The 24900-nt window shown below is 40.7% G+C and overlaps 1 non-coding gene across 1 annotated transcript; it reads left to right on the forward strand.

Moving 5' to 3' along the window:
- Nucleotides 1–23663: 23663 nt before the first annotated feature.
- On the forward strand, nt 23664–23765 carry LOC117502511. The gene has a single exon (XR_004558319.1). It is a non-coding gene; the product is annotated as a U6 spliceosomal RNA (small nuclear RNA).
- The last annotated feature ends 1135 nt before the right edge of the window (nt 23766–24900 follow it).

Below are 24900 nucleotides of genomic sequence, written 5' to 3' on the forward strand. Positions count from 1 at the left end.
TTAATGTTTTGCTGAAAGAAAACCCTCCTTTATACCACTTCATCATGAAGCGGTATAACTGGGGATACAAAAATGCAAAACATGTACTGGTGCACAATTTCTCCAGTCACAGTCACAGAAGCCTGTAACTTCTTCTGAGTAGCTTGGTGGCTTTCCTCATTCTTCTCCTTCTTGCACAGTCACTCAGTTTTTGACAACTGCCTACTCCATTCAGATTTACCATAGAGTGCCATACTGTTTGTATTTCTTCATAATTGATGTAAATAAATTCAAGACGTATTCAGTGACTTGGAACATGTTCATGTATCCATCCCCTGACTGTTTGAAGAAAACTGGCAATGAAACTGATTATTTACAGGTATTATACCAAAGGGACTGATTACTTATGCAACCCATCATCTTGGCTTTTATATTTTTAATTAATTTATATCAAGCTATAGAGATTTACTTTAAGTTTAATTGTAAGGAAGATATGTAGAAATTTTAAATATTGAGAAGCCTGATTTACTTTTGTATTTGAAATGCCAATAAACAATTAAAATGTGTGAAATACCAAGGGCTGAATACTTTTGCAAACCACTGTAGACCGTATGGCTCGCTAACTGAACGTGGTTGTAAAAAAAAAAAAAAAAAAAGGCAGTCTGTTCTTTTGAGATTTTTCCCTCCAAGGGAGCTAGTTATAATTTTTCCAGATGTCAATTTTGTTCACATTGGCAATGTCATATTATGAATCCCCTATTAAAGGCTAATAAATAAATTACAGTCATGCCAAAGAAAATTCTTTTTATGACTTGAATCTTAAAAAAACCCCACAAAAGATGGTACACTTGAAGTTTACGGTCAGTGCGTGCACAAATCAAGGCTACTGTAGTAGATTGGTATTAAGTATTATTAACTGAGCGTGAGGTCTGTACCCCGAGAATAACAGACCGAGGTGTATTATGGACCAAGCGTTAGTGAGGTCTGTGCGAAAAACAGAGGTCTGATATTCCTGTAAAGACCGAGCAAGTGAAGTTAATAATCATTTATTATGGCTACTATATATATCTATAAACACACAAATGTATATGGTATCGCTCAAAGCTGCTGATGGTTTTGGGCTCGTAGTCAGACCTGTTTGCTTCACCTCCGTGAAGAACCTACTAACAGATGGTCCAGTCGTTAGCTGGTAAGCTTTCAATTTTTTTTTCCTCAATGCTGTTTAGATATTTATGGAGTATATTCATCAATCAATCAGTCAATTTTTTTATATAGCGCCAAATCACAACAAACAGTTGCCCCAGGCGCTTTATATTGTAAGGCAAGGCCATACAATAATTATGTAAACCCCAACGGTCAAAACGACCCCCTGTGAGCAAGCACTTGGCTACAGTGGGAAGGAAAAACTCCCTTTTAACAGGAAGAAACCTCCAGCAGAACCAGGCTCAGGGAGGGGCAGTCTTCTGCTGGGACTGGTTGGGGCTGAGGGAGAACCAGGAAAAAGACATGCTGTGGAGGGCAGAGATCGATCACTAATGATTAAATGCAGAGTGGTGCATACAGAGCAAAAGAGAAAGAAACAGTGCATCATGGGAACCCCCCAGCAGTCTACGTCTATAGCAGCATAACTAAGGGATGGTTCAGGGTCACCTGATCCAGCCCTAACTATAAGCTTTAGCAAAAAGGAAAGTTTTAAGCCTAATCTTAAAAGTAGAGAGGGTGTCTGTCTCCCTGATCTGAATTGGGAGCTGGTTCCACAGGAGAGGAGCCTGAAAGCTGAAGGCTCTGCCTCCCATTCTACTCTTACAAACCCTAGGAACTACAAGTAAGCCTGCAGTCTGAGAGCGAAGCGCTCTATTGGGGATATGGTACTACGAGGTCCCTAAGATAAGATGGGACCTGATTATTCAAAACCTTATAAGAAGAAGAATTTTAAATTCTATTCTAGAATTAACAGGAAGCCAATGAAGAGAGGCCAATATGGGTGAGATATGCTCTCTCCTTCTAGTCCCCGTCAGTACTCTAGCTGCAGCATTTGAATTAACTGAAGGCTTTTTAGGGAACTTTTAGGACAACCTGATAATAATGAATTACAATAGTCCAGCCTAGAGGAAATAAATGCATGAATTAGTTTTTCAGCATCACTCTGAGACAAGACCTTTCTGATTTTAGAGATATTACGTAAATGCAAAAAAGCAGTCCTACATATTTGTTTAATATGCGCTTTGAATGACATATCCTGATCAAAAATGACTCCAAGATTTCTCACAGTATTACTAGAGGTCAGGGTAATGCCATCCAGAGTAAGGATCTGGTTAGACACCATGTTTCTAAGATTTGTGGGGCCAAGTACAATAACTTCAGTTTTATCTGAGTTTAAAAGCAGGAAAATAGAGGTCATCCATGTCTTTATGTCTGTAAGACAATCCTGCAGTTTAGCTAATTGGTGTGTGTCCTCTGGCTTCATGGATAGATAAAGCTGGGTATCATCTGCGTAACAATGAAAATTTAAGCGATACCGTCTAATACTGCCTAAGGGAAGCATGTATAAAGTGAATAAAATTGGTCCTAGCACAGAACCTTGTGGAACTCCATAATTAACTTTAATCTGTGAAGAAGATTCCCCATTTACATGAACAAATTGTAATCTATTAGACAAATATGATTCAAACCACCGCAGCGCAGTGCCTTTAATACCTATGGCATGCTCTAATCTCTGTAATAAAATTTTATGGTCAACAGTATCAAAAGCAGCACTGAGGTCTAACAGAACAAGCACAGAGATGAGTCCACTGTCCGAGGCCATAAGAAGATCATTTGTAACCTTCACTAATGCTGTTTCTGTACTATGATGAATTCTAAAACCTGACTGAAACTCTTCAAATAGACCATTCCTCTATTTGAATTTTTGAGAGAAAAGGAAAGTTGGAGATTGGCCTATAATTAGCTAAGATAGCTGGGTCAAGTGATGGCTTTTTAAGTAATGGTTTAATTACTGCCACCTTAAAAGCCTGTGGTACATAGCCAACTAACAAAGATAGATTGATCATATTTAAGATCGAAGCATTAAATAATGGTAGGGCTTCCTTGAGCAGCCTGGTAGGAATGGGGTCTAATAAACATGTTGATGGTTTGGATGAAGTAACTAATGAAAATAACTCAGACAGAACAATCGGAGAGAAAGAGTCTAACCAAATACCGGCATCACTGAAAGCAGCCAAAGATAACGATAACGATACGTCTTTGGGATGGTTATGAGTAATTTTTTCTCTAATAGTTAAAATTTGTTAGCAAAGAAAGTCATGAAGTCATTACTAGTTAAAGTTAATGGAATACTCAGCTCAATAGAGCTCTGACTCTTTGTCAGCCTGGCTACAGTGCTGAAAAGAAACCTGGGGTTGTTCTTATTTTCTTCAATTAGTGATGAGTAGAAAGATGTCCTAGCTTTACGGAGGGCTTTTTTAGAGCAACAGACTCTTTTTCCAGGCTAAGTGAAGATCTTCTAAATTAGTGAGACGCCATTTCCTCTCCAACTTACGGGTTATCTGCTTTAAGCTACGAGTTTGTGAGTTATACCACGGAGTCAGACACTTCTGATTTAAAGCTCTCTTTTTCAGAGGAGCTACAGCATCCAAAGTTGTCTTCAATGAGGATGTAAAACTATTGACGAGATACTCTATCTCCCTTACAGAGTTTAGGTAGCTACTCTGCACTGTGTTGGTATATGGCATTAGAGAACATAAAGAAGGAATCATATCCTATTCATGTCCGACTTCGTTTTTCGAATCATGTTTTTAACTTTCTGGTTTGTAACAAATGTGATATGCATCATGGGCCGATTGGCTAATCAGAGCGCGCGTAGTGTCGCAGCCATATAATAAAAGCAGTTATTAGCTTGTTGACACTTTCCTTGTTACCTTTAAATGTCTAGAATTAGATTTTGTCTACAGAAGATTATTAGCATTTGTCTTGTTACAGTTTAATTTAACTAGCTAAAGCTAACATTTTGGCATTTTGTCTTAGCTAATCCTAGCTAGCTAGCGTTAGGTAAGGACTCCTCCGCCTCTCCTGTTTCATTGTGTTTCACATCCTGCCTGCATTAAACTACATAAACAACTGGGCAGATGGCCGGCTTTAACAGTTGAACACATGAAGCCTGTCTTATAACCAAAACATAATGGGTTGCATCAACTTTAATAGCGTGCACACAGAGAAATGTCTTTCTTCAATGCCTTTCTTACAAGTCCAACACCCCCCCAACTTCTTTCCAGAATGAGTCGGTGTCGAATTTATCAAAGTGCGAGGTCGAGCAGAGCTTAGCGTTTAGCAAAAGCAATTAATTGCGGGATAATACCCCATGTAACAGGATTTCACTGACTGTTAGCAGTGCGCCGCTCCAAAAGGAGATTTATTCTCATAATCCTGTGATGAAAGGAACGGCCAATTATTTTCCCATGCAGCGGAATTCTCAGGCTGAACCTGCGCAAGGCCGGCGGGAGAGCGAGGATCGATGAGCAGACCGTACACTTACTGTCGGCGGCTGCAACAAGCTGCCACTCTTCACAAATTACCTAATGCAAAGCTTTTAATGATACAATTGCGCTCTAACTCACGGGAGGAAGATGAAAGCAAAGTGTGGCTCTATTAAGCGCAGACTCCGTGTCGGTTGAAAATTAGGCACCAAGTTTCTTGGCGTTTCATCAGTTTTGAAGGTTGTTGGAAATATGGGTTAACGTTCATGAAGTTTTGTGTTTGACTTTTGTCAAGAATGTCATCATAAAGGAGTACACATGGTGCTGTTGAAACATGCGCCGAGGTCTTTCATGAGAATTCGGTCACAGACACGCTCGTCCCTGGTGAATCCTGACAGTACGACCCCCTAATTAACGGCAGAGAGAATGTGGCAAATTAATTCTCTAACATTTGGAAAGCTTGTTGCCGATGCTGCACACATCATAAAATGACAATGTCACCACATCGGGAGGCAATGCGTGATTTTGACGACTGTTCGCTGCACCAGTTTGTCGTCGTTGCCCTTTACCTTCGGTGAAAGTTGTGCACAGGTGCGTGAGGGCGCACTGAGGGCCGCGTCCTGCAGCGTGCGCTTGCAGACTGACATCTGCTCTCACTTCAAGCACCTCGTCCGGTGTATATCCTCCACAGCATGTGTTGATGATATGTGAGCTGGTGCTGACTGAAGGTTTGTGTGTGTGTGTGTGTGTGTGTGTGTGTGCGCACAGGGCGTGAGCGGAGGTAATTAAGGTGTCAGGAAACATGCATTATTAATCGAAACAACGTAATAATGGAGAGGCAAGCGTGATCAGTCATGCCCAGCTGCTTTAGCGGCCCTGCGGTGTATGTGTTGAACTTTTAAAATTTATTCCTCGGGTTTATACCATGCAAAGGCATCGTGCACAAAGTAGCATTTGCTGGTTTTATGCACACGTGTGTACATGGTTTGTCTGAAAATGCATTAAAATGCAGCCTTGCTGTTTCTCATCAGGTCATTTTCACCAGTCTGATCTCGACAGAAGCGGGCGGTAAGGGTCTCATAGCGCAGTCGTGACACGGCCATCACACAAACAAGGGTGATGATTTTTCTCTACGTGGCTCCTCGAGTTGAAGAGCCGCCAAGCATGTTTGTGCTACAGTGTTGAGACACAGCTTAGGTGTGAAGCAAGTTACCAGGCTATGACTCAATGTTTGGTGTTGATTTTCGCTCAGTGTTTAGTATTATGTCATTTCTCCTCAGGGTAAATTCTAAAGAGGTTGGTTGATCCGGTCTCCTTGAATCCAAACTGAATGGTGGTTTGAAAAAAAATGACGTGCAGGTTTCCTGGAGGCTTAGGGAAAGTTTGTTTTTACAGATTATGAAGGAAGTCCAATACCACAGAATAAAAAGGTGCAAAAGCTTTCACATGTACCTGTTGTACTATCTCCAGCTGATGACAACATCTCAAATAAATGCAAAAGGTTCCACCCAGGTAGTTGTTTTCGCTGGCGTTTGTTTTCACTTATTGACTTGCCATGATGAAATTTCCATGCTATCCTGTGTACACCTGATACCGTCAGATCTCAGAAATGAAGCAGAGTAGGTGATGTTTAGAACTTGGCTGGGAGACCATCTGGGAACATCAGGGGCTGTGTGCATTTCTCCATGTTGAACTGGAGTTGCGTGATGAAAGGCATCTGGCATATTGTATAACTGTACTGGATATGCTTTGGTGACCTAGAGCAACTACGGTTAGTACAACCCCTGGCAAAAATTATGGACTCACCGGCCTCGGAGGATGTTCATTCAGTTGTTTAATTTTGTAGAAAAAAAGCAGATCACAGACATGACACAAAACTAAAGTCATTTCAAATGGCAACTTTCTGGCTTTAAGAAACACTATAAGAAATCAAGAAAAAAAGATTGTGGCAGTCAGTAACGGTTACTTTTTTAGACCAAGCAGAGGAAAAAAATATGGTCTCACTCAATTCTGAGGAATAAATTATGGAATCACCCTGTAAATTTTCATCCCCCAACCTAACACCTGCATCAAATCACATCTGCTTGTTAGTCTGCATCTAAAAAGGAGTGATCACACCTTGGAGAGCTGTTGCACCAAGTGGACTGACATGAATCATGGCTCCAACACGAGAGATGTCAATTGAAACAAAGGAGAGGATTATCAAACTCTTAAGAGGGTAAATCATCACGCAATGTTGCAAAAGATGTTGGTTGTTCACAATCAGCTGTGTCTAAACTCTGGACCAAATACAAACACATGGGAAGGTTGTTAAAGGCAAACATACTGGTAGACCAAGGAAGACATCAAAGCGTCAAGACAGAAAACTTAAAGCAATATGTCTCAAAAATCAAAAATGCACAACAAAACAAATGAGGAACGAATGGGAGGAAACTGGAGTCAACGTCTGTGACCGAACTGTAAGAAACCGCCTAAAGGAAATGGGATTTACATACAGAAAAGCTAAACGAAAGCCATCATTAACACTTAAACAGAAAAAGAAAAGAAAAGCAATCGTGGACTGTGGATGACTGGATGAAAGTCATATTCAGTGATGAATCTCGAATCTGCATTGGGCAAGGTGATGATGCTGGAACTTTTGTTTGGTGCCGTTCCAATGAGATTTATAAAGATGACTGCCTGAAGAGAACATGTAAATTTCCACGTCATTGATGATATGGGGCTGCATGTCAGGTAAAGGCACTGGGGAGATGGCTGTCATTACATCATCAATAAATGCACAAGTTTACGTTGATATTTTGGACACTTTTCTGATGTTTGAGGATGATGAAATCATTTTTCAAGAAGATAATGCATCTTGCCATAGAGCAAAAACTGTGAAAACATTCCTTGCAAAAGACACATAGGGTCAATTTCATGACATAGGGTCAATGTCAACGAGCAGATGTGATTTGATGCAGGTATTAGTTTTGGGGATGGAAATTTACAGGGTGATTCCATAATTTATTCCTCAGAATTGAGTGAGTCCATATTTTTTTCCTCTGTTTGGTCTAAAAAAGTAACCGTTACTGACTGCCACAATCTTTTTTTTCTTGATTTCTTATAGTGTTTCTTAAAGCCAGAAAGTTGCCATTTGAAATGACTTTAGTTTTGTGTCATGTCTGTGATCTGCTTTTTTTCTACAAAATTAAACAACAGAATGAACATCCTCCGAGGCCGGTGATTCCATAATTTTTGTCAGGGGTTGTATAAAGACAAGTAACTTGCCATCAAGAAATTTGGTGGATTTCAATGCAGATCGAGGAAAGTAAAAAAAAAAAAAAATCCTTTCTAATAAAGTCTCAACATTCTTGCCTTATGACATCATAAAGGAAACCCTAAAATTCTGTTTTGTTGCTGCTTCCTTAATAAGTTACAGTCCTAGTTTACAATTAGACAAAGACAGCAGCTGAAGATATTAAAACCACTAAACATTTCACTCATGGTACCAACATAAAACTTAAGTCACTCATGGTAATAGCAACATCAGACTTATCTAAACTGACTGAACCAATTAAGCTAAAATAGTATAAAATAATATATTAACCTGTTATAGTTTGCGTAATTAAGTAAATTGCCTGTGGCTATTTTGTGTTTGTTTGTCTGTTGTATTACTTTGTATGTTTTACTGCGTTACATTGCTGACTGGTAATTGTTTTTGTTTATTTTTGTTTGTACACAGAAACTGATGCACGGGGTGGGCGTTTAGAAGCTTTTGCTTCTGCCCACACCCTTTCAGCCACACTAAATTGGTAAATTGTTTGTTTTGTTCTATTTTTTAATTTTTGTTTTCTCTTGACTTGTTTTGTAAATGAGAGATTTTGTTCGTGCGTGCAGAATAAATCATTCATTAAATTCATTCATTCAAGCTACAAAAATGCAATAAATTAATAACACTAACAACACTGTTAAAGTATCACAAACCACAATAACAACATTTAAAACCTCAAAACCCACAGTATAGCATCCATTGATTTTTAGCTAGCTAAAATTGCTAATTTCTCAAAAAACATTTGCTCTATCAACTTTCCGTTTTTGCAGCGATCATCCTTGACCCAAATATATGAGCATGACAAATGTCACCTCTCACCTGGTTATTGATTGACCAAAGCCATAAATACGCACACATAATCTGCCATAACGTGCCATAATCTTGTTTTTGACATTTTAGTGATCCTTTCTTCTTCCATGAAGCCCATAATGTTGTCTTATATTTCATGATTTTACTTGGAGGTTTTCCAGAAGACTTAGTTATACTGTGACTGTGGGTATGCCATGGTGTCTACATTTATGTTGTGGTTGTTTTTTGCACACATCGCATTGTACAACTCTAACACACTGACACTCAACTGTGTACTTGACTAGCTCACATTCACATATATGAAACAATGTGGAATGCTTAGTTTCTGGCTCTAGATTGCCTTAGGTTTATAACACTATAGAAGCTTCTAGAACACCAAGAACTATAGTAATTAAGGACTAATTTTGAATACATTTTTACCTAATGGTATGTTAGCATAAAGGTTGTAAACAAAAAAATTCTTCTTGCTTTAGGACATCATAAACAGAAACAAACCTAACATTCTTGCCTTATGATGGCATAAAGGTCTTAAAGTAAAACCTAACCTTTGCTTGTCATAAGGTCAGGATGATTGGGTTTTCTTTGTGATGTCATAAGGTGAAAAGGCAAGGTTTTCTTTGACCTTTGTCATAAGATCAGAACATTCTAACATTCCTATCTTTTGACAGGCACATATCGACTGGTACACGAGGGTTTCTTCACTGTATAAAATTCAAGACCCCAGCGAGAAATGTCGGGATTTTTCTTTTTCTCCTTTCGGCACATTCTTTGTTTTTCTGTGGTCCTCTCTGTTTTGAGCTCCTTTGACACGGTATTATTCTTTAGTGTGCCTGGCTTTGCATCTGAGAGAACAGCTAAACCTGCATGGACCTTTGCCTGGAAAACTGCACTCAAGTATTCACAGTGAAGGAGGAGGGGAACCGTGCTCTGTCTGAAAAAATTTTTTTCTGGACTTCTCAGTAGCTGCTGAGATTCTGAAGAAGACTCTGGCTTATCAGGAAAAGTCTGATCAACAGTTGTGATCATCTCCATACCAGAATGCAGAGAGTTATTTCCAGCAGTTACATTTGACATGTGAAAGAGGAACCAGTTTAATTATATAAATGTACTTTCACAGCATGTGAAATAATACTTCAGTCTTCTGCAGAATTTGAAAGTGTGACGCAACTGCAGTTAATGACTGTGGTTGTTCAGGTTAAGAGTGCAACAGACTTGTTTATGTGAATTTTTCAGTACCCTGACTCAACTATGGGAATTCTTTTATGGTCAAAAAGTTGAGTTTAGGATCTTAGAGTTGGGCCGAGGAAACAAGAGGGACCGGTGCCAGATCCCCAGTGCAAGTAAGAGGAAGGCTGTTACACATGTAATTTAACCTCAGACGTTCTTGCTGCATGTACAAATGGGACGTTTCCCTCTCATGGATCTTCTCTGCTTGCATGCGTACATGCACCTTCAAAGGAAAACAGGAAGAATTACACAAAAATCTCTTCCTATGTTCACACTGGTCCATTGTGTATCTGGTGTTTGTGGTATACTTTGCGGCTCGTGTGCATGTGCAGTTCGCTGCAGCAGACTTCCCCTGTGGGAGAACACAGACAGACAGTGAAACAATACACTTCTCTTATGGTTATTTTGTTCAACACACACCACTAGAACTCAAGTAACACAATCCAGATGTCTCCTGGAACAGTGTCGGAGATGGAAAGTTATCCTCTTCATTTTCAAGAGTAAATATTTTTCACCACTTTAAAGGTAACTAGAAACAGCCAGAGGAGGAGCAGCACAGAGGATGTGAGAGAGCAAGTTCTCCTAGTAATCGCAAGATAAGAAACACAACATTCACCTTGGTACGCGTAAAGACCGCAACAGCCAGATAATAATACAAAGAGACCACCTTCAGCGCTTGCTGTGCCTCCACCACTAGCTGTGCTTGCAGAACGCCTCCTCGACAGACATTTTACAAGCCGTTTGACATGTCCTCTCATGTGCAATTGTGCTTGACATTCGCAAAGAGCTCCCTGACACTGTGCTTGTTGCATGCACACAGTAAATCCTCTGTAAATTTCCTTTCAGAACATTTTAATACAAATGAGATATGGCTTTCTGTATTTAGTTGTACTAAAGAACTGTGAAATTTTAGCACAATTTAATTCGGATGTTGGCACCATTCCATTGGCAATAGTTAGCAGGCGTTAATAGCTAATAGCGGCAAGGGTGGTGACCAAGCGGTTTTTGCGCTTGTTTCTAAAGTGGAAGGTTCCTGGTTCGAAGACCCCTACCTATTCTGGGTGTGTTTAGTTGTGTCAGGGTGGGCATGTAGGTAACCGAGTGTTTATATACTTTTCTCATATTATGTAAAAGCTGAAGAGAAATAAACACTTCTAAAACTGAAAATGCTGTTTTTGAAACCTGAAAACACCCCTGGAAGGATTTACAAACTATTTAGCGGACATTATTGGTGACATCACTGCTAGCTAGGTGGAAACTCTGTTTGTGTGTAAATATAACCTCTTTGTCATATATTATGTAAACACTAGCAAGAAATAAACACTTATAAAACTAAAAATGCTGTTTTTGGAACCCAATAACATCGGGAGTGATTTATAAGACCTTTAGCAGGTGCTAACATGCGCGCTAATGCCCACTAACTCTAAGCTAACTTGCGATGGGTTCAATTTATCTTATTAATACCTGCAGATGCACAGAGGGTGATCTACAAATATTCTTTGATTTACACAACTTCCGCTCTTGTCAAAAGCTCATGGAAACACGTAAATATTGTCTGACTGATAGAGAGGCTTTACTGATCATGTACAAAATGTACGTAACAATAAGATCTTAATAATTAATTAAACTGCAAATTATGAAGAACACAATGCTCATACGGCCGAGGGTATTTTAGCATTGTGTTATTTTATATCCTTTATTCTTGTAGCTAAAGAGGCAAACAAAATGGGAGTAAAAAGTGAGAGACAGGCAATGAAGATGAATAAGACCCGGATTTGAACTTCAGGATGTGTCTTAACCCTCTCACCAACCACTATACCAAATAATTTCAGCAATCTATAATCTATGGGTGATTCTTTAACTATGGGCACTATTGGCCTTGTAAATGTAATTTCCACCACACCATTGCCTTACAATATAAAGCGCCTTGGGGCAACTGTTGTGATTTGGCGCTATATACATGTGCTGTGATGTCACTGTTTATCTCCATAGAAACTATCCAAACAATCTTACAAACTGTTTAAAGGGACATTACAGTGTTGTGGTGGAAATTACGGCAATAGTGTGGGACAACTACATTTTGTTTAAAAAAAAATCACAACAGTTGTATGACATTGAATACCCCAATTATGTTTTGATTATTTTACTGATATTTTATTTAGAGATATTTTAAAACATTAGAAAAAACATTTCTTTACCATTCATTTTTATCATTGAAGATCAAAAGTCTGGGTGTGGGACAAGCACAAAACGGCAATATTTGCATATAATGATGCTGAAAAAAGGTGAAAAAGTTATCATAGACTACTAGAACAAATTTCTTAACACACTTTCATTGTAAAGATAACTATAAAAGTGTGAAATTTCCCCTCTTTCTGTTTTTCGTACAATATGATCAAAGGACATAAGTGCCCGTAGTCTAAGAATCACCCCATATACTGTATGCTGATTTTTAAAAATATGACGTAATCTAAGCGTAAAAGTCCACAGATTCAGTGAGTTACTAGCTCCTAGTAGTCGTAGTGTTCTAGATCTGTGTTGACATTGTAGTTGAGGCAAATGCCGTCCCTGGAGAAAAAGCCTTCTTGTCCCCACTCACCACAGGAAGACGGATCTGTCCAGATGTTACTCAGTGTATCCTGTCCAGCATGAACAAATCTTCTCTCACAGAATACAGGAGACACAGTACATCTCTGTATACTTCTCTCAGACTCATTCTTCCTCCTGCTCTCTCTCTGGTTATTATCTGTCTTCTTTTCCTTGTGCATTTAATTGTTTCTTTCTCCTTGTGTCACATCCTTCCATGACCTCTTTTTAAAACTTTGTGTGCTCGTGTATACATTGCTTGGTGATTGATGGGCTCTAATGAAATGTTCCAAGATGAGGTAACATCCGCGCACATCAAACACACCTCCCTCACCGGGAAAATATTAATGAGCTACAGTTTAGCTGCAGAGTGTAGGTGGTGCCGGAGGTCTGAAAGGACGAGCTGCACAGTTCCACAACAACTGAAGAACATCTATTCCAAGCCCCGCCTTGTAAAGACCGCAACATCTTTATGTGGGTGCATGATAAACATTAAAAAAGTCATTAAAAATTATAGCAGGGACGTGTCAAACAATTCTGGGGGGACTCCCCCCCACACACACACAAAAAGGGGGGGCTACAAGATACAGAATCACCTGTCCACAGAGCAGATACTGCAAATCATTCTTGTCTAAAACCAAAGAAACATGCTTGCACATTTCATACTGTAAGAACGTCATGGAATCAAGATCTGTTTCAAATCCTGCACCCACAGGCATCGGCAACATCCAGCTTTTGTATACTGCAAGACTGGTGTAACCAAATTCAAAAAAGATGGCATATTTTCTAGAGTACAACTTGCTGGGTTAAAAAAAAAAAGAATCCAACTAGTTAGTTTTGTTAAAAAAAAACTTGTGGGTTAGAATAAACCTTGAGTCTTGAGTATTTAATTTTAGTAGAAATGTTTAAAAACAGCCCAAGCTCATGAAGAGTCAAAAGAACCGGTGTCGCAGGCTGAACGGTCCGTCCCTAAAAATCGGTCTGCCTTTTGCATCTGCGTATGTCGGACCAATAGCACGTCTAAGACAGTCTCTTCACCCAAAGCAATCAAATGGATTAATGGAATTATTAACCATCAGATGATAAAGGTAAAACCTCTTAAATAATTCTAAAGTCAGTTGTAAGCAGAAACGAGGCCGTTTTAAGCAGAAACTCGATGAAATTCTGTGACCTTAGTGAATGCATCAGCTAGCAGCTTGTTTAGCTGCGGCACTCCGTTTGCTTCCGCCACATTTTATGATGAAATAATGCTGAATTTATGTGGAAATGATTGTTGTACAAAACCTTCAGATATTTGTCACTGAGATAGATGATAACTGGAGTACAGTTTGAAGTAGAAACCAGGTGAACCGTATCATCAGGGGGACCGATTTTTAGGGGGACTGTTCGGTCAGCGAAAAATATTAAGTAAAATCTTGCAATATCAACATCGCCGCCTGCTGTGCAAATTTGTCTAAGTGCCCCCATGAGTGGGGTGTTGCAAAAAGCAACACATTGGTGTGCCAGAGTGTCAGCTCCCCCACAACATATGTGCCGTGGTGTGAATTGCGCATGTGTTGCGCTCCCACATCCACAACACATGTGGCATGAGGGGGAGTACACTTGCATGAACTGCTGATATGGATGTACAGATGGAGCCGCCAGCCACGTCTGAACACACACAGCACAGCGAGCCACCTCCCAGCTGCTGACCAGAAACTCACTGACGGCTACAAATGGCGGCTCAGTGCACACGACGTGTCACATTAAAAACAGAGACGACAGCCAGGACAGGTATATAAATAAGTACTACACTACCTACATACACAATTACATAAGAAATAACACACAACAAAAAAGATTGCATAACACAAAAACAGAGTGAAACATTGGTGTGTGCACTGGATGAACGGGAAGTGGCCGCCAACAGCAGCAGCTGTGGTGATCTCTGGTTCTGGATGTCACAGCTGGGGAACACTTACCATGTTTTGACAGACATAACCTAACAACTGCCCACTGTGATACGCATTTGTCTTCTTGCTGTCCTTATGTGGACATATTTAAAAACATATCGCTGTTGTGACGGGCTGCAGCGAGTGAGTGCACGGCGCTCACATTGACAGGCTGTCCCAGGTGAAATGGACCGTCAGATCATAACACGCAGTGGACGATCTGAATGTCACGTCACCCACGTGAGCTCTGTTCCACATTACGCAGTGTCTGTCCTGCAGCGTGCCATCCACAGGACGTGTGGTGGACTAGACACGTACACGGGGCATTTAGCACTAATTACTGGAACACAAAATTGGTTTGGTTAGCTAATGACCCTTGACCTCCTTACGCAGGTGAAAATAATCATGGGAAAGGGTATTTATGGTGACCATTTGTAAATGTTTCTCCTCTTTGCATCTCTTCTAATGAGTGGCAATGTGGGAGCCTCTAAACAACTCTCTAATGACCTGAAAACAAAAATTGTTCATCATGGTTTAGGGGAAGGATACAAAAAGCTGTCTCAGAGATTTCAGCTGTCAGTTTTCACTGTGAGGACCATAGTGAGGAAATGGAAGACCACAGGCACAGTACTAATTAAGTCCAGAAGTGGCAGGCCAAGAAAAATCTCAGGTAAGCTGAAGCGAAGGATGGTGAGAACAGTCATAGTCAACCCAAAGACCTACAACATGATCTTGCTGCAGATAGTGTCTCTGTGCATCGTTCAACTATTCAGTGCACTTTGCACAAAGAGATGCTTTATGATGCTGTAATGCAGAGGAAGCCTTTTCTGTGTACACACCACAGAGTCACTTGAGATATGTTAAAGCACATTTGGACAAGCCAGTTTCATTTTGGAATAAGGTGCTGTGGACTGATGAAACTAAAACTGAGTTATTTGGACATAACAAGGGGCGGTATCCATGGCAGAAAAAGAACACAGCATTCCAAGAAAAACACTTGCAAAAACACTTACTACAGTAAAATTTGGAGGTGGTTCCATCATGCTGTGTGGCCAGTGCAGGTACTGGGAATCTTGTTGAAGTTGAGGGTCACATGGATTCCAGTCAATATCAGCAGATTCTTGAGACCAATGTTCATGAATCAGTGACAAAGTTGAAGTTGTGCCAGGGCTGGATCTTTCAACAAGACAACGACCCTAAACACTGCTCAAAATCTACTGAGGCATTCATGCAGAGGAACAAGTACAATGTTCTGGAATGGCCATCTCAGTCCCCAGACCTGAATATTTTGAAAATCTGTGGTGTAATTTTAAGCGGGCTGTCCATGCTCAGAAACCAACAAACCTGACATGTTTTGTAAAGAATGGTCCAAAATACCTTCAACCAGAATCCAGAGTATCATTGGAAGCAACAGGAACCGTTTAGTGGCTGTTATTTCTGTAAAAAGAGGATCTACTAAATATTGATGTATTTTTTCTGTTGGGGTGCCCAAATTTATGCACTTGCCTAATTTTGTTTAAAGAATTATTGCACACTTTCTGTAAATCCTATAAACATCATTTCACTTCTCAAATATCACTGTTTGTCTGCTATATGATGTATTTAACTGAAATTTCTGATCCAGACAACCAATGATTTATAAAGAAAAATCATGGAAATCATCAGAGGGGCCCAAAGTTTACATACAACTGTATGTGTGAAGGGGCCCTAATACAGGCTTCAGTTGTCAGAAATTTTTGTAGTGGCACATTTGTCAAGATAACGTATCTTAAAGTGGAGAGTATAATTTAAGGATGAGTGTACTTTCCCGTATTAGCTCTTCTCTGGACAGATGCTTCTTTGTCTGAGTATGTCAGTTTTGCATTTAATCTTAACAGATGTGTTCTAAAAACACCTATCTGCACACTGCATAGAGTTTTTATTGATGCGGTGGCTGTACAGTTGAATCCATTAGCATTTGGACAGTAACGTGGTTTGAATGCTACAACGAAGGAGCTTAAATCAAATGATTAAGAAGTTGGTCGTGTTAACTTTAAGCTTTCATCTGATTCAACAAATATTACAACAACAAAAAACAAAACAACAAACCTCAACAAAAAAAACCTCCTGTAACAGTGGAATGTGCCGTTCATTTCCAAAGTAAATCCTTTGTTGATCCGGGACGTCGTCTGACTACCAGAGAAATGGCAGAAGAGTTTGACATCAGCACTTTTTCGTCATGAAAGACGTGCGGAGGAATTCGCGCGTCAGGACGGAGGCGCAGGGCACAGAACAAAAAGCAACGCCGTGATGAAGCCTCACAGGACATGTTGTGGCATGTCCAGCTCGTCCACAATTTCTCGGACAGTCACACGACTGAAAAGCCACCGAAAGCCGTCAGAATCTTTCGAATGGTGCAAGAGCTGGGCATGTTAGAACATGTCCTGTGAGACCAACACGGAGGTGCTTTCGTCCCGCACCATGAGCGGCTCCGTAGTGAATTTCTCCGCTCCTCTTTCCATGACAAAAATCCTGTAACAGTGGAATGTGCTGAAAAAGTGCTATGTCCAGCTGTCTTGCCATTTCTCCGGTAGTCAGACGACGTTCCGGATCAACAAAGCGTTCACTTTGGAAATGATCTGGTCGTTTGAGCCTGTCGATCGCTGCTCGGTGCGCGACGTGCCATCCGCCGCTGTGGGCCGTCTTTAATCCAGTTGTAATTGTCCTTAATCTCTGTGATCCCCATAAGATCTTCACTGAAAACCATCTGAATTTTCCAAATGGTTTCCACTTGGCTGTCTCTCACACTTTCTGAAAAAATTTTGATGAAGCAAAGTGGCAGTCGATCAGCCAATTTCCTGACAATGAAAAGCTGACGAGGGGGCTGGACCACTCCTCCCACAAGGCGTGCTCACAGGCGAATGACGCAACCGACAGGCGTGAAAAAACTCACGCATGCACACGAAGGTTCAAGCTTGGCTGATGCAATCACACATGATTCAAATCCATATAGTTTTTGCAAAAAATAAAAAGGTCAGTTGCTTTTCTAACAGACCTCGTAGTTTGAGTTTGTAGCGTCAACAGCAGATGCTACTATTATTGTGAACACCCCCTTTTCTACTTTTTTTTTTTTTACTAATAGCCCAATTTCATAGCCTTAAGAGTGTGCATATTATGAATGCTTGGTCTTGTTGGATTCGTGAGAATCTACTGAATCTACTGGTACCTTGTTTCCCATGTAACAATAAGAAATATACTCAAAACCTGGATTAATCTTTTTACTCACATAGCACTACTATTATTCTGAACACTACTGTACAACTCCTGGCAAAAATTATGGAATCACCGGCCTCAGAGGATGTTCATTCAGTTGTTTAATTTTGTAGAAAAAAGGCAGATCACAGACATGACACAAAACTAAAGTCATTTCAAATGGCAACTTTCTGGCTTTAAGAAACACTATAAGAAATCAGGAAAAAAAATTGTGGCTGTCAGTAACGGTTACTTTTTTAGACCAAGCAGAGGGAAACAATATGCAATCACTCAATTCTGAGGGATAAATTATGGAATCATGAAAAACAAAAGAACACTCCAACACATCACTAGTATTTTGTTGCACCACCTCTGGCTTTTATAACAGCTTGCAGTCTCTGAGGCATGGACTTAATGAGTGACAAACAGTACTCTTCATCAATCTGGCTCCAACTTTCTCTGACTGCTGTTTCCAGATCAGCTATGCAGGTTGGAGCCTTGTCATGGACCATTTTCTTCAACTTCCACCAAAGATTTTCAATTGGATTAAGATCCAGACTATTTGCAGGCCATGACATTGACCCTATGTTGCTTTTTTGAAAGGAATGTTTTCACAGTTTTTGTTCTATGTCAAGATGCATTATCATCTTGAAAAATGATTTCATCATCCCCAAACATCCTTTCAATTGATGGGATAAGAAAAGTGTCCAAAATATCAACGTAAACTTGTGCATTTATTGATGATGTAATGACAGCCATCTCCCCTGTTGTGTGGGCCGCCAGAAGAGGAGGTACTGCTGGCCCACCACCAGAGGGCGCCCTGTCTGGAGTGCGGGCTCCAGGCACCAGAGGGCGCAGCCGCCTCACAGGAGCAGCCAGGGTGACAGCTGTCACACATCGCCGGCAACAGCTGTTACCAATCACCTGATTGGCAGGAGTATATCAGCAGGACGACGTCTCCACCTCTTTGCCGAGATATCGTTCTACCTGGAAGGTAATAATCTCAGCTGACTGCTTGACAGTAACTTTTGTGATTTTTGTGAGTGATTGCAGACTTTTTCTCCAACGAGAGGTGGAGGTAGCTTCCCTGCCGTGCAGGTTGCTGGGTGCAGACGCGCCCACGTTTAATTGTGTTCTTGTTCCTCGCCAGCAGTACCAGGTCCGACACGCGGAGGCAGTGGCCACCTGGGAGTTCGGAACTTGGCGGCTCCAGTATTCCCGGGGTCCTGTGGCGGAGGAAACCATATGGTTCCGGTTCTACTTTGGAGAGGTGTCTCCTATCTTCGAGCCTGCCCACACGACACCATTGTGAATTGGATTTTGTCCATTGTTGTAATTTGTTGTATTTGTTGTGCACGTTCGCAACAGTAAAGTGTTGTTATTTGACCTATTCCATTGTCCGTTCATTTGCGCCCCCTGTTGTGGGTCCGTGTACTTACACTTTCCCAACATCCCCAGTGCCTTTACCTGACATGCAGCCCCATATCATCAATGACTGTGGAAATTTACATGTTCTCTTCAGGCAGTCATCTTTATAAATCTCATTGGAACGGCACCAAACAAAGGTTCCAGCATCATCACCTTGCCCAATGCAGATTCGAGATTCATCACTGAATATGACTTTCATCCAGTCATCCACAGTCCACGATTGCTTTTCCTTAGCCCATTATAACCTTGTTTTTTTTCTGTTTAGGTGTTAATGATGGCTTTCGTTTAGCTTTTCTGTATGTAAATCCCATTTCCTTTAGGCGGTTTCTTACAGTTCGGTCACAGACGTTGACTCCAGTTTCCTCCCATTCGTTCCTCATTTGTTTTGTTGTGCATTTTCGATTTTTGAGACATATTGCTTTAAGTTTTCTGTCTTGACGCTTTGATGTCTTCCTTGGTCTACCAGTATGTTTGCCTTTAACAACCTTCCCATGTTGTTTGTATTTGGTCCAGAGTTTAGACACAGCTGACTGTGAACAACCAACATCTTTTGCAACATTGCATATGATGATTTACCCTCTTTTAAGAGTTTGATAATCCTCTCCTTTGTTTCAGTTGACATCTCTCGTGTTGGAGCCATGATTCATGTCAGTCCACTTGGTGCAACAGCTCTCCAAGGTGTGATCACTCCTCTTTAGATGCAGATTAACGAGCAGATCTGATTTGATGCAGGTGTTAGTTTTGGGGATGAAAATTTACAGGGTGATTCCATAATTTTTTCCTCAGAATTGAGCAAGTCCATATTTTTTTCCCTCTGCTTGGTCTAAAAAGTAACTGTTACTGACTGCCACAATTTTTTTTCTTGATTTCTTATAGTGTTTCTTAAAGCCAGAAAGTTGCCATTTGAAATGACTTTAGTTTTGTGTCATGTCTGTAATCTGCTTTTTGCTACAAGATTAAACAACTGAATGAACATCCTCCGAGGCCAGTGATTCCATAATTTTTGCCAGGGGTTGTATTATGTTTCATTTCAGCTCCATTCCAGTGGACTGCAGAGGAAGAATTACCAAAAATGATGCTGCTGTTAAAACACCTCTGGACCTGAATGTATTGATGCTATTTTCAGGGGAATGTGTTCCTTATGACTTGTGGTTGTTTATTTGCGTTGGTTTTGAGCTACAAATTTGTTTGACTGCTGAAGCCGACAGCATCATTTCTCACTCGGTGTAATGAAGCCTTAGGAAGCCAAACGCTTCATCCAGGTGGATAATGAGTGTAATTCTCAGAGATTTTGATGTTTGAGAATAAAGGACGTGCACTTTGAATTAATCTTCTACAATCTGCAGCCTTAATGTGCTTTGATGATTCAGACATGCCTGAAACATGAATACGAATGAAAAGGAAAATAGCCTCTTTTGACCTGAAACATGCTTATTAGGGAGAAACTTTCACCACTCCCCCACATGCCGCGTGCAATCTGGGGCATTAATCAAACAACAACAAAAAGAGAGAACATTTTTCCATTTCAAATTAAGTGCATTTCAAAAGCTCTGTGTGTGGGGGATGCTTCACATCGGGCTGACGGACAAAGAATCGCACAGGCTGAGATGACTCAAGTGACATATGGGTGGCGAGGAATTTAAGAAATCTGTCATTACTGTAAATACGAGTGAATCAGAAATGACGGCCAATTAATACTTGACCCTGGCTTTTTGTGCTGGAGAGGGTCACATACGTATGAGAAATATTTTGCATTATGCTGAATAAGTGGACATGTGACAGAGTTGAGATGGAGTTTGTTTTCGCCGCCATATTTCATGATTTTATGTAAAAGATCTGAGATCTTGCACACTAAAGGTTTATTTCTCTAGAATTTTATTCACACATTTGTCAAAATCTGTGTTGGTGAGCAGTTGACCTTTGCCAAGACAATCCATCCACCTGACAGATGCGCCATATTGAGATGCTGATTAAACAGCATGATTATTACACAGATGTGCCTTAAATCGATTACCAAAAAAGCCCACTCTAGAACCTGCAGTTGATCTTATAAAAAAGACCTTTATTGTTTGTAAAAGCAGGATTTGGCACACCTGGGTGGGTGTAGTGGCAGTTTATGGTAGCGGCATAAACATTCAGCTCTGGTGGCCATTCCAACTGCACATTTCACCAAGATGTGTGACATTTGTGGCGTTGCTTTGTGATAAAACTTCACATTTCAGAGCGAGTTTTCAGTGTGATCAATCAAAGGCACGTCTGTGCAATAATCATGCTGTTTAATCAGCATCTTGATGCGCCACACGTGTCAGGTGAAGATGAACCGCTTACTAACAGAAATTTGAATACATTTGACCAAAATTGGAGAGAATTTCGTGTATAGAAGAAATCTAAGATCTCTTATGACAATGCATAAAAAATGGGAACAAAAGCAGAAATTTAATTTTGCATTTATATTTTTATGGCGTGTGTGCAAATTTTCAACAATTCAGAAACAAATCGTGCTTTCTACAGCAATTTATTTACAGTATAAGAAACTATAATGTAACTGTATAAAGTAACTAACAAGTAACTTTTCAAAGTTACTGTGGCAACACTGGTCACTGGACAAAAAAACTCCCAAAGTTCAGAGGTGCAAAACTCCGGCTTCAGAAAGTAAAAGTCCAGCCACATATTTGTTCCATCCTTCTAATAAACCAGCTGATTGAAATTAGTTCTACTCTTCAGGCAGGTGGATGAGCTAATTATGAGATCACCTGTTTTAGGTGCACAGGTAGAAACAACACATGGGAGGGTTTTTACTTTCTGAAGCCGGAGTTTTACACCTCTGCCAAAGTTTTTGTATTGTTTTCCATGTAATAAACACTGTATATAACAGATTTTGTATAACAGATTTTTGTTCACATCGGATACAGGGTGGGCCAATAAAATGTCACCACTTTGTAATCAAAAGAAGAGGAGCGTGGATTGAACATGTCATCAATTGTTGAACTGTGCGGAAAACAAGAGACAAAGTGGGAAACCTTTGGTATCAAATATTAATGTGATGCTTCTATTACAAGTCTGTAAATAAAATTTTCGAATAAGTTCTGATTTCAAAAAGTTGTGTACGATCAAAAAGTGGTAACATTTGATTGGCCCACCCTGTAAAATGTCCCGTCCGATCGCAATGTATTTCCATTAAAAACCCTGAGTAGTCTGGTGCTGCATCTCAAAGCCAGAGCCTGCTTGCTCCATAGTACGGGGTGATTGGATGAAACTTTTGGTGGGCTGGCCGGTCTGTGGTCCCCGTGGTTGCCTCTGGCTTCCTGGTGCCGGCTGGCTGTCAGCTGGATCAGATTGATCTATTCTCAGAGCAGATCAATTCCCAGCCTCTCTTGTTGCTGCTGCTGGTGGTGACTGAGTGAGTCAGCTAATTATAACAAAGGAGAGTGTGTCCTGAATACTGTTTTCTCTTTCTGCTCACTGGAATGAGGATGTAGCCACTCTTCAAAAACAGGCACTGAATACAAACATGAAACTAAAGTGCAGTTGGGCTAAAACCAGCAGTCCAACTACAGAACATGGGTCAGAGTGACGCAAGTCAAGTCTGGGAGCATGCGCTGGTGCCGCGCTTCACCGCATCCACAACACTACAGAGTGATGCAACATACATATTCTAACATTGGGCAATGACTTAAAAAACACTCAAAACGAGAAATCAGATATGAGACACTTAACCCCAGTGAACAGTTGCGTGCGTCTTCAGAACGGTATTTGCAGGTAGCCTCAACTGGAATGTCAGCTCACTAAAAAAAAAAGTGTCACTCAATCTGTTATATCTGTTGATATACTGTTTTGTTTTGGTAGAAAGTAATCACTTAAAGCAGCATATATTTTTACTATCTGTTATCTGCTTAAACGTGCACGTGGAACTGGATTTAACTGGGTTTAGCGCTTAGAGCATAGAGAATCAAGTTACCATAGGTTTCCTCTTCGCGCGGGTTTTGGGCAGGGGTCTGGACCTCTATGTCCACGGGAGACCAGTAAGAGGATTTGCAAAATAAGGTCCACCTTTTGTTTTATAAAAACTGTTTTTGTTTCTTAGTATTTGTTTTGTTTTTCTTGTTGCTTAATGCTGACAAATTACACTGTATTTGTTGTCTTTCTGATGCCTGATTCTGTTTTTTTCTCTCTCTCTGGTGGAGATGTGACTCCATCCAGAGATGGGTGCGGTGTCTGCTTTGGAATCCCTCCTATCCTGTGTACCGGCAACATTCCTCTATATTGTTTTGTGAATTGATTTGTGTCTGTAGCACGGCCCAAGCAGAGGGTCACCCCTTTGAGTCTGGTCTGCTTGAGGTTTCTTCCTCAAATCATCAGAGGGAGTTTTTCCTTACCACTGTTGCCTGTGTTCTTGCTCTGGGGTTGGTAAACTTAGACCTTACGCATGTGAAGCGCCTTGAGGCAACATTTTTTGTGATTTGGCGCTATATAAATACATTGAAATTTCTTTGTTTGGGGTTCTGGATGGTGGATCTCCTGCAGAGAGAGATGTTCTCCAGAATCCAGGCCTGTTTTTCACTGTGACTTTGAATACATTTAATCTGAGAAATAGTTTACTTTGTAAAGGACAATACAATAAAAAACCATGGTAATAACTAACCATACAGTTTTCTGCCACTTGTCTGGGTTGTGGTGGCAGGAGAGACTGTTACTCATGTAATGCACATAGTAAAATTGGAATGATACAGAGAAGGTTAGCATGTGCCTTGTGTAAAGGTGGCAGCAGACTAAGTAGCTCATCCTTCAATTTCCGGTCCTCAAAGTCCTTCCTGGGGAATCCTGATGCGGTTCCAAACTAATTAAGAGAGATAATCCCTCTAGCATGTCGTGCCTCCTCCCAGTTGGACATGTCTGTAAGACCACCCCAGATGGGTCATGCCCAAAACCACTTCAGCTGGCTCCTTTTGATGTGTAGGAGTAGGAACTCTACTCAGGGTCCCTCCTGGATATTTGAGTTTCTCAAACCTGTCCCTGAGTGTGAGCTCGGATAGTCTACAGATAAACCTGATTTCCACCGCTTGTACCTGTGACCTTGTTCTTGATACCATGTTGAGAAATTCACAAACAAGATTGGTGATAAGGGTCATTGAGAGTGCAACTTTCTACTCTGGGCATATAGACAGGGGTGCACATAACTGGTACTCATGGTGCTCATGTGTGCTACAAATCATTGATGCACAGCAGACAGAGGGAACCTTTCTTACACTTTGTCATTGCTTTCCTCCTATGAAGTGCTTGCTTTGTGTCTTCTGCTGCGCATCATTTATTTTTAGCACGTACAAGCACCATGAGTACCAGTTATGTGCATGCCTGCATATAGAGACCAGATAGTGCTTGGCAGTGGACTGAGTACACCGTAATCACAGCAACCCCCACACAACACCCCAGGGGACCCGATTGTACACCTTTTTAAAGTCCACAACACACATGTAGACTGGTTGGGCATATTCTCATAGCCATATAAAGGTAAAGAGCTTGTCCACCATTCCACGATCAGGACGGAACCCGCATTGCTCCTCCTGAATCCAAGGTTTGAGTCATGTGCACTGATATTTTTAGACAGCGGAGACATGCATGATTAGCTGTTGTTATTGTAATAACCAAAATGGGGTGATTACCACACAAGCTTGTCAAACATTTCACTCAGTAAAATACTTCAATATAGAACTTACTTCAGTACACTCAGTATAGTGAACAGGATGTGATGCAAAACGTCGGCTGCAGAAATTGCTATTGCCGTTCCTCAAATGCATGAGGAGGTGAGGGTCTAGAGGTGGGCTTGCGAGCAGAGAGTCCTCTGTTTGAATCCCCATCAAACTTGAAAATCTCTCGAGCAAGGATCTTAATTCCCATCTTGCTCCCAGTGTGCAGTTGCACGACAGGC

Source organism: Thalassophryne amazonica, chromosome 20 (assembly GCF_902500255.1).
Source record: "Thalassophryne amazonica chromosome 20, fThaAma1.1, whole genome shotgun sequence".
Classification (NCBI taxonomy): Eukaryota; Metazoa; Chordata; class Actinopteri; order Batrachoidiformes; family Batrachoididae; genus Thalassophryne; species Thalassophryne amazonica.